The following is a 7593-nucleotide window of genomic DNA, read 5'->3' as shown; positions in this document are numbered from 1 at the left end:
CTCAATAATTCTCTCTCTGTTTTTTTCTTCTCGTTCTCTTATTTTATAACAAAAAATAACCAACTTTAATATTTTAGTTTCAAGTTTCAAATAGACATGAAGAATTATTATAATAGAGTACCAAAAAAAAAGTTCGACTTCTCTAAAGTCAACCAAATAAAGAAACAACGATAGATCAATTAGAGATGTTGTCACATTCTTCTCAAAAACAAAGCATTGATTTAAATACTCTAAAAATGACTTGTGAAATCGAATGGATGATGAGTTTTTAGACGGTTGTATAGTGCCTTATGTAGAAGAGAAAGTATTTCGTACTATTTATAATGAGTTTATTATAAGAACGTTTCAAGATATGAAACCTCGTCGAGTACAATTGTAATAATATATTTAAATTATGTTTTCAATAGTAGTTTATTTTCTTTATGTTAGTTTTGAATTATACACTTGTAATTCTATTAAAAATATTCCTATATTTAATTAAATATTGCTTAACTTGATTATTTGTTTTGGTAATTTAAATCGTTCGTTTTTTAAAAAAATTACTATTAAAAGTTTGGACACCCTTCATTAAATTCCTGGCTACGCCACTGTTTGGACCTTGCCTCCCATGAAACTAAAGAGTCTTCACGGACCATGGTCAAGACCACTGGTCGTGAAGGTGGTCGTGAACCCTAGGCAGTTCACGGCCAAGGTTGGGTAGCCTTGGCCTTTGGCTTAGGCTTTACCCCCTTGCCATGGCACTTGCCCTTGCCTTCCTCACCCAAACCTTAGGTGGTCTTCTAAACTACGGGGCCTAACACGTACCTTGACGTTCAACCACTAAACCCCTCATTATAAGCACATAAAGTATCATCTACGACTTGCTCTATGGCCTCCATTCCTATTTATCTTTTTTCTCCTTATTTTAGAAAATACTTGAACATACTTGGAAGAATAAGAAAATTATATCTTTGTCTCTCTACATTTCTTGTCTATTTTCTCACCTATATTATTATACTTTTTAGTTTTGTTTTACTACATCTTTTCATTCTTGAAAAGTTAAAATGTTATATCTAATTGTATTTACCTTCACAAAAATAAATGTATTGATACTTGTATGCCTATTTTAAGAATCTCAAATCTAATTGGAGAAGTATTACTTTTGATATATTTTGTCTTCTTTATATATTTTATTTTCAATATTTATTTTTAGATTAATTGCATTCCAATATTCATTGATCTCTTTGTATAAATATCAAACATTGAGGTTTGACGTATATCATGTAGCGACACAAAAGGAAGTCCAATTGTTATGCAGTTTTAGCTTTAGTATAGTATAAATAAAAAATATCATGTAGTGACACAGAGGGAAATTAAGTTGTTATGCATTTTTAGCTTTAGTATAATATATAATTGTAGAAGTAATTTAATTTTTATATATATTTTTTCCTCATCATATATTATTTTCTTTTGAGTATTACTTTGCACATTTATGAATCTTGAAAACTTAAAAAACTTCATAACTTGATTTTAAAAAAATTGAATACCGTTATATTTATACCTGCTAACAAGCTATTTTATACATATTTTTTCATATTTACTTAAAACAAAATATAGATAATGTTTTTATGTAACTTTTGATTTAGAATTTTAAAACTTAAGTTTTGAAAAAGACTTTTATGTATATTATAATTTCTTCTATTTAGATTATACGTTTGAAAGAAATATTGAAAATAAAATTGATTATATTTTTTGATGATTTTAATATTCGGGTTTTACAAAGAAAGAAAAAATAAATCAAGAATTTGTTGGGCATTTGGCCATATATAATTAGAAATTAAATATTTTTCATTTTACTAGAAATTTTTAAAATCAGAGTTATGTTTTGTTATATTTTTTACAAATGAGACAAAATAAACTTTTATTTGAAATTCTAAACATGGACGTTTAATTTGAATTTTTCATAGTCAAAATTCATTTTTAAATAAAGTAAAAATTATTTCAGAAAAAAAAACCAGGTAATATAGTCTATTTCTCCGCGCGAAGCGCGGATAAGTTCACTAGTTTCATATAAAGTTAAAACATCTCGAATAACCATCTTAATATCATATCAAGTAAAAGAATTGTCGCACATGCGAGTTCAAAATATTTGGTAACACATTCACTTTACCATATATAAATCATGAAAGTTATAAACCATATATTGTGGTAAGATTACTACTCACAATACTCGTGCTGAAATACCAAGCTCGCCACTCGAACAATCCATATGAATCCCTTTGGTCAATCTATAATCACATACACATCAATTTCATGTTAAATTCTATATTTAATCTAATTCAAACACTATTTTAAATATTCCACCATCGGGTTTAAGGTTTGACTCTCAATACGTTGAACTATCTTATTCTCAATTTACTAGTCCTTCTATTTATTATCCTTTTTTTAAAATGTATGCCTAAAACTGAAAAGAAACTTACTGTCTAACCTTTTTTTCTTTAATAAATATTGAAATATGAAAGTTTACAGTTCAATCATTAACTATATTCACTTGGTTCACAAGAATTTAATAAATTCTTCTATTTCTTATAAACCCATGTTTTTCAAATTCTCAATCCCTAAATTTATAGCCATGTAATATACAAATCCAATCTTTAAACTAAGTTAAGAAACTTACCTTCTTCTTCTGCTTATCTATTTAGTTTAAGAATTAAAGCTCCCAATCTTTAAACCGGCATCAGATACCTTTTCTTGATGATCACCTTGTTCTGCTGCCTAGCTTCCTGTAGTCAATACAGATATGCAGGGTACCATCCTTCTTCTTCACGAACAAAACAAGAGCACCGTATAAAGACACACTAAGTCTAATGAACCCCTTACTCAGGAAGTCCTGTAGCTACTCCTTAAGCTCCCTTAACTCAACTGGAGCTATCTGATAGGGCGGAATAGAAATTGGTCACGTGCTCAGCTCAACATCAATTCCGAATTTAATGTCACGATCAGAAGGAAGATCAAAGAGATCAATAGGGAAAACAACAGAGAACTCTCAAACCACCGTAACTAACTCAATATAAAGAGTGTCAGCAGTACTATCATAAACATAAGCAAGATAATCTAGACACTACTTTCTTATCAACCAATGCACCTTCAAAAATGAAATCATACCCCTTGGCATATGGCTATCGGTATCCGTCCACACAATCAGAGAGATACCAGGCATACACAAGGTAACGATCTTGGAAAATCAATCCAAAACCGCATAATAAGGAAAAGCCAATCCATGCCTAATATCACGTTAAAATCAATCATATCCAATATAATCAAGTCTGCCACATATAAGATGGACACCACACAGGATCTATACACTTGATATATCCGTATCACCTTTAAAAGGTGTTTTTTTTAGGAAATGTGCATGCTAAAATCATGAACATTGATATAATTGAACTCGGGTGTTCATTGCAATCGCGGGACCCAACTCTCAGTCATGCTGAGCAATGTTGGGTGCACCAGCACCAACTGCATCAGCTCACATTGGATTTAAAAAATATTCTTATTGAGGCTCAGGATTAGTTCGGAACCTCGTGAACGCAAATAAACTATGCTACCCCACCAAAAATGATAATCCTGACTCAATAGAATTGACAAAACAATCAACATAGGTCGTCTTGATAAAAATGTTGACCCAAGTCAACACTTACACAAAGCAACCAAACAAGTATAACACAAAACATCACAAAATCCACCCAATCACCTTGGGATCCAAATCAAAGATCATTCTAGGCCAAACTTGGCATTTTGGAGCTAACTGCGTTGATGAAATTCTCATCGATCACGTTTATCAAGAATATTGATCGAAATCAAATATTAGCCAAACTTTCAAAAACTTCCTACCTAATGGCTCAAACTCACGCTGAAGGCCTTGGGACTCGAACCAACCATGCTACTAGTCCAAAATGGACCTTTTGGAGTTGATGGAACTGATAGAAATTGCATACTACATTAGATTCTCTGAATGTTGACCAAAGTCAACTATTTCAACTTATACGCTTCCAAAAGGGGAAAACTCACACATCTCTCTCCCAGACACTTCGAGAAGTGTATCATCCATCTCAACATACCACAAACACTGCACATAAGATATGGGAATAGGCATAACATTAAAATCACACAAAAGCAAGCAAATGACCACGAGGGTCATTACACCCCCAACACTTAAACCTTGACCTAAACACCTCGTAGTATATGAATTAGTGATCACTAGAGCGAAGTGGCACAACCAATTTCTCTAGATTCGGGTTTAATTACATACTTCGAATACTTCAAATTTTAGCTTGAAAGTATGGGACACTACAATTTTAATAATTTTTTAATAAATAAATATTGGATACCCTCCAGAATATTAATTTGTATTTCAAATGCATATGGAAATATTATAATATCGAAATCATGGTATAATTTTTTTTTAATATGGTAAAATTCAATATTTACTAAAGTATGTATGGAGTGTGAGAAAGGGGAACAAGGAAATTTGATTTGAAAAAAGAAAAAGGAAAAGGATAATATAATAAAAGGAAGCAAGAAATAATACTTGATGTACATCTATTGTACAATCATTCTCCTATCATAATATTAGAGAAAAGAAGGGAAATAATTATTCAACTTCTCCCACATCCCAAAGTCTTTTAATTCATTATCTCATCTTCATATTTTACAAAGATGAAATCATTGTACTTCTCTATCATGGAGAGACATGCTCCCACATCCGCCGCTTTAAAGAATCATAATCTTATTGTTCTTTCATGAACAAGAGACCCCCAATGATGAGTCAAAGCAATGATACAAACCCTACTTTTCTTTTCTTTCCTTTTTAAAGATAAATAAAAAAATTGTTGAGTATTTAGAAATGGATTAGTAATTTGAACTCTAAAGTGCGATTGTCTTTTAGTGAAAGATGAGAATATAACAAACTGGTCCCTAATGTTTGAATTTGCACTAATTTATACCTCAAAGTCATTTTTTTGGATGATGTCCTTACTATCGGATATTTATACCCAAAGTGGATCAAAAGCAAAATTGGAATTAAGTGTGTTTGATATCAAGTAAATGTTTTTTGCACATAATATTTTTCTAGGAAATAAGTGGATTTCTTAAATATTTTTTTTATATTTACTAGTATTTAGTATAAATAAAAACTATTATCTCAAAAATGTTTTTATAGAAGATGGGGGTTTGGGTAAGGGTGGGCAGAGGCGAACCTAGGATTGGAAGACGACGGGGGCACTATTAAATTCGAATGTGAGTTAGTGAAGCAACGACACTTCATCAAAAAATATTGTCAAACAAGTATAACATCGAGTGTATATATAAATATAAATTAAAAAAATCTAGCATAATTCACTCTATGATTTGATGGTATTGACCCTTAGTGTGTACATTGCTAGTTCGAATCTCGCTTGAGGTTTTTTATTAGGTTTTTTTTGGGGAAAAAATTAAAATTGACTAAAAGAATTATTAGCCCTTTTTAAAAAAAAAAATTAAAATTTACAAAAAGAAAATGCAACAAGCAAAATAAAACTCGCGACCAGCGAGTTGCAATGACACCAACAACTAGGTGTCTAACCACTACACCAACTCAACTTATATGTCTTAGGGTGCACATTCAGTTATATATTCTTTATTTCAGAATATACGTGTATATACACACACAAAAAATTGAAGTGAACGGGTGCACATGCACCCACACCCTCAAGGGTGGATCCACCTCTGGCTTGGGTGAGTGTGGGGGGTTTTGGCTAGGGGCTATAGGTATAGAAGTGGGGGTGATTGAGATGTGTTGGAAGGTAGGAAGGAGACAATGTCATTGTGAAACTTGTTTTTCTTACGTTGATTACAAAATTTATCTTTTCTTATTTTATGAAATTTATTTTCTTTTAGAAAAAATATTAACTAATCAAACATGAAATTTTTAAAAAAAAAAATTTTTGGAAAAACATCAAACACACCCTAAGATGAAAAATAACTTTTTCTGGAACTAGCATTCAACTTTAACAGATTGTGGAGTGAACTCATGTGTCTAATGTTTTGTTTGGATAAAATCGCGAGATAATTTATTTCGAAATTAGTTATTTTGGATATTGATGGTTCATTTGGTATGAGGGATAAAAGATAATTAATTTCAGTATAAGTTTATCATATGTATAATTAGAATAAAATCACAAGACAACTTATCTCAAAATTATAAAATTATTTTTATCTCAGATTAAGAATAGAATAACAATCCCAAGATAGATAATAGCTCCTATGAGTGTGAGATTGCTAAGCCTAACCTTGGTGGCATTCATGCAAGGAGAGATGGACTAAGGGTGTGTTTAGTATGAAGGAAAACATTTTCCGGAAAATGTTTTTCAATTTTCTCATGTTTGGTTGGGCTATATGTTTTGGAAAATGTTTTCCAAATCAACTCATTTTCCTCAAATTTAAGGAAAATGACTTCCCCTCAAAACCTAAGGAAAACATTTTCCAAAACTCTCTTCCAACTTCAAATTACAATTAGTTTTTTGTTGAAAAAATCAATTTATTTTGTCCCTACCCTCAAACCAGCCTTCCAACCATCCCCTCCCAAAAAAAATAAAAAAATTTAAAGCTTGTTTTTAAATTCAATTTTTTTACCGCACCCTCACCTCTACCCCCACGCCCTCCCAAAAAAAAATTGAGTTTATTTTTAGAAAATATTTTCAACTTCAAAATTTTATTTTTTCACCCCTACACTTTTAAAAAATATTTTCAACTTCAAAATTTCAATTTTTCACCCCTACCCTCGACCCCCTGCTTCACCCACCCCCCAAAAAAATTTAAGTTTGTTTTTAAAAAATATTTTCAATTTCAAAAATTATTTCGTACTCTAGTAAAAATAAAATATATTTCTCAAAAATATTTTTCATTCATAAATCAAACATTAAAAATCTTTTTCGGAAAATATTTTCTACTCACCAACCAAACATGAAAAAATAAGTCAAAAATCAACTTGTTTTCCAGGAAAACATTTTCCTTCATACCAAACACACCCTAAGTCTCTCATTTGAGTCTAGATGAGTTCACTTGTGTGACTAAATATGAAATGAGTGAAATATTACAATAGTATAGTTGCACATAACAAGTAGTTATACTTGTGAGCATAAATAAGTTTTTAGCAAATGAGCCAAGTAACACATTACATAGATCAACATATGTTCAGGTCCTGGGACGTTTTATATTTTTTGTTTAGAATATTCAAATCCATCCCATCAACTCCATTAAGTCTCATTAGGGGTGTACATGGTCGGGTTGATTTGGGTTTTTCAAATATCAAATCAAATTATTTGTGTCGGATTTTTAAATCTATAAACCAAACCAAACCAATAAAACTTGGTTTTCAACCTTCGGGTTTTTCGGATTTTTTTGGGTTTTTCGGATTTTTCCGCTAAAGTATTCATACAAACATATAATTTACTTGTACTTCAAATATTTCTTCAGCCCTACTAAAATACAACTATCTAAGGTGTTTCTTAAGAATCCAACACAAACAATGATATGATTAATGATACTAAAATATCCAAAAATAATAATAATAAT

The sequence above is a fragment of the Solanum tuberosum genome, unplaced genomic scaffold, assembly GCF_000226075.1.
Source record: "Solanum tuberosum cultivar DM 1-3 516 R44 unplaced genomic scaffold, SolTub_3.0 scf00058, whole genome shotgun sequence".
In the NCBI taxonomy this organism is placed as follows: Eukaryota; Viridiplantae; Streptophyta; class Magnoliopsida; order Solanales; family Solanaceae; genus Solanum; species Solanum tuberosum.
This window is presented reverse-complemented; position numbering follows the sequence as displayed.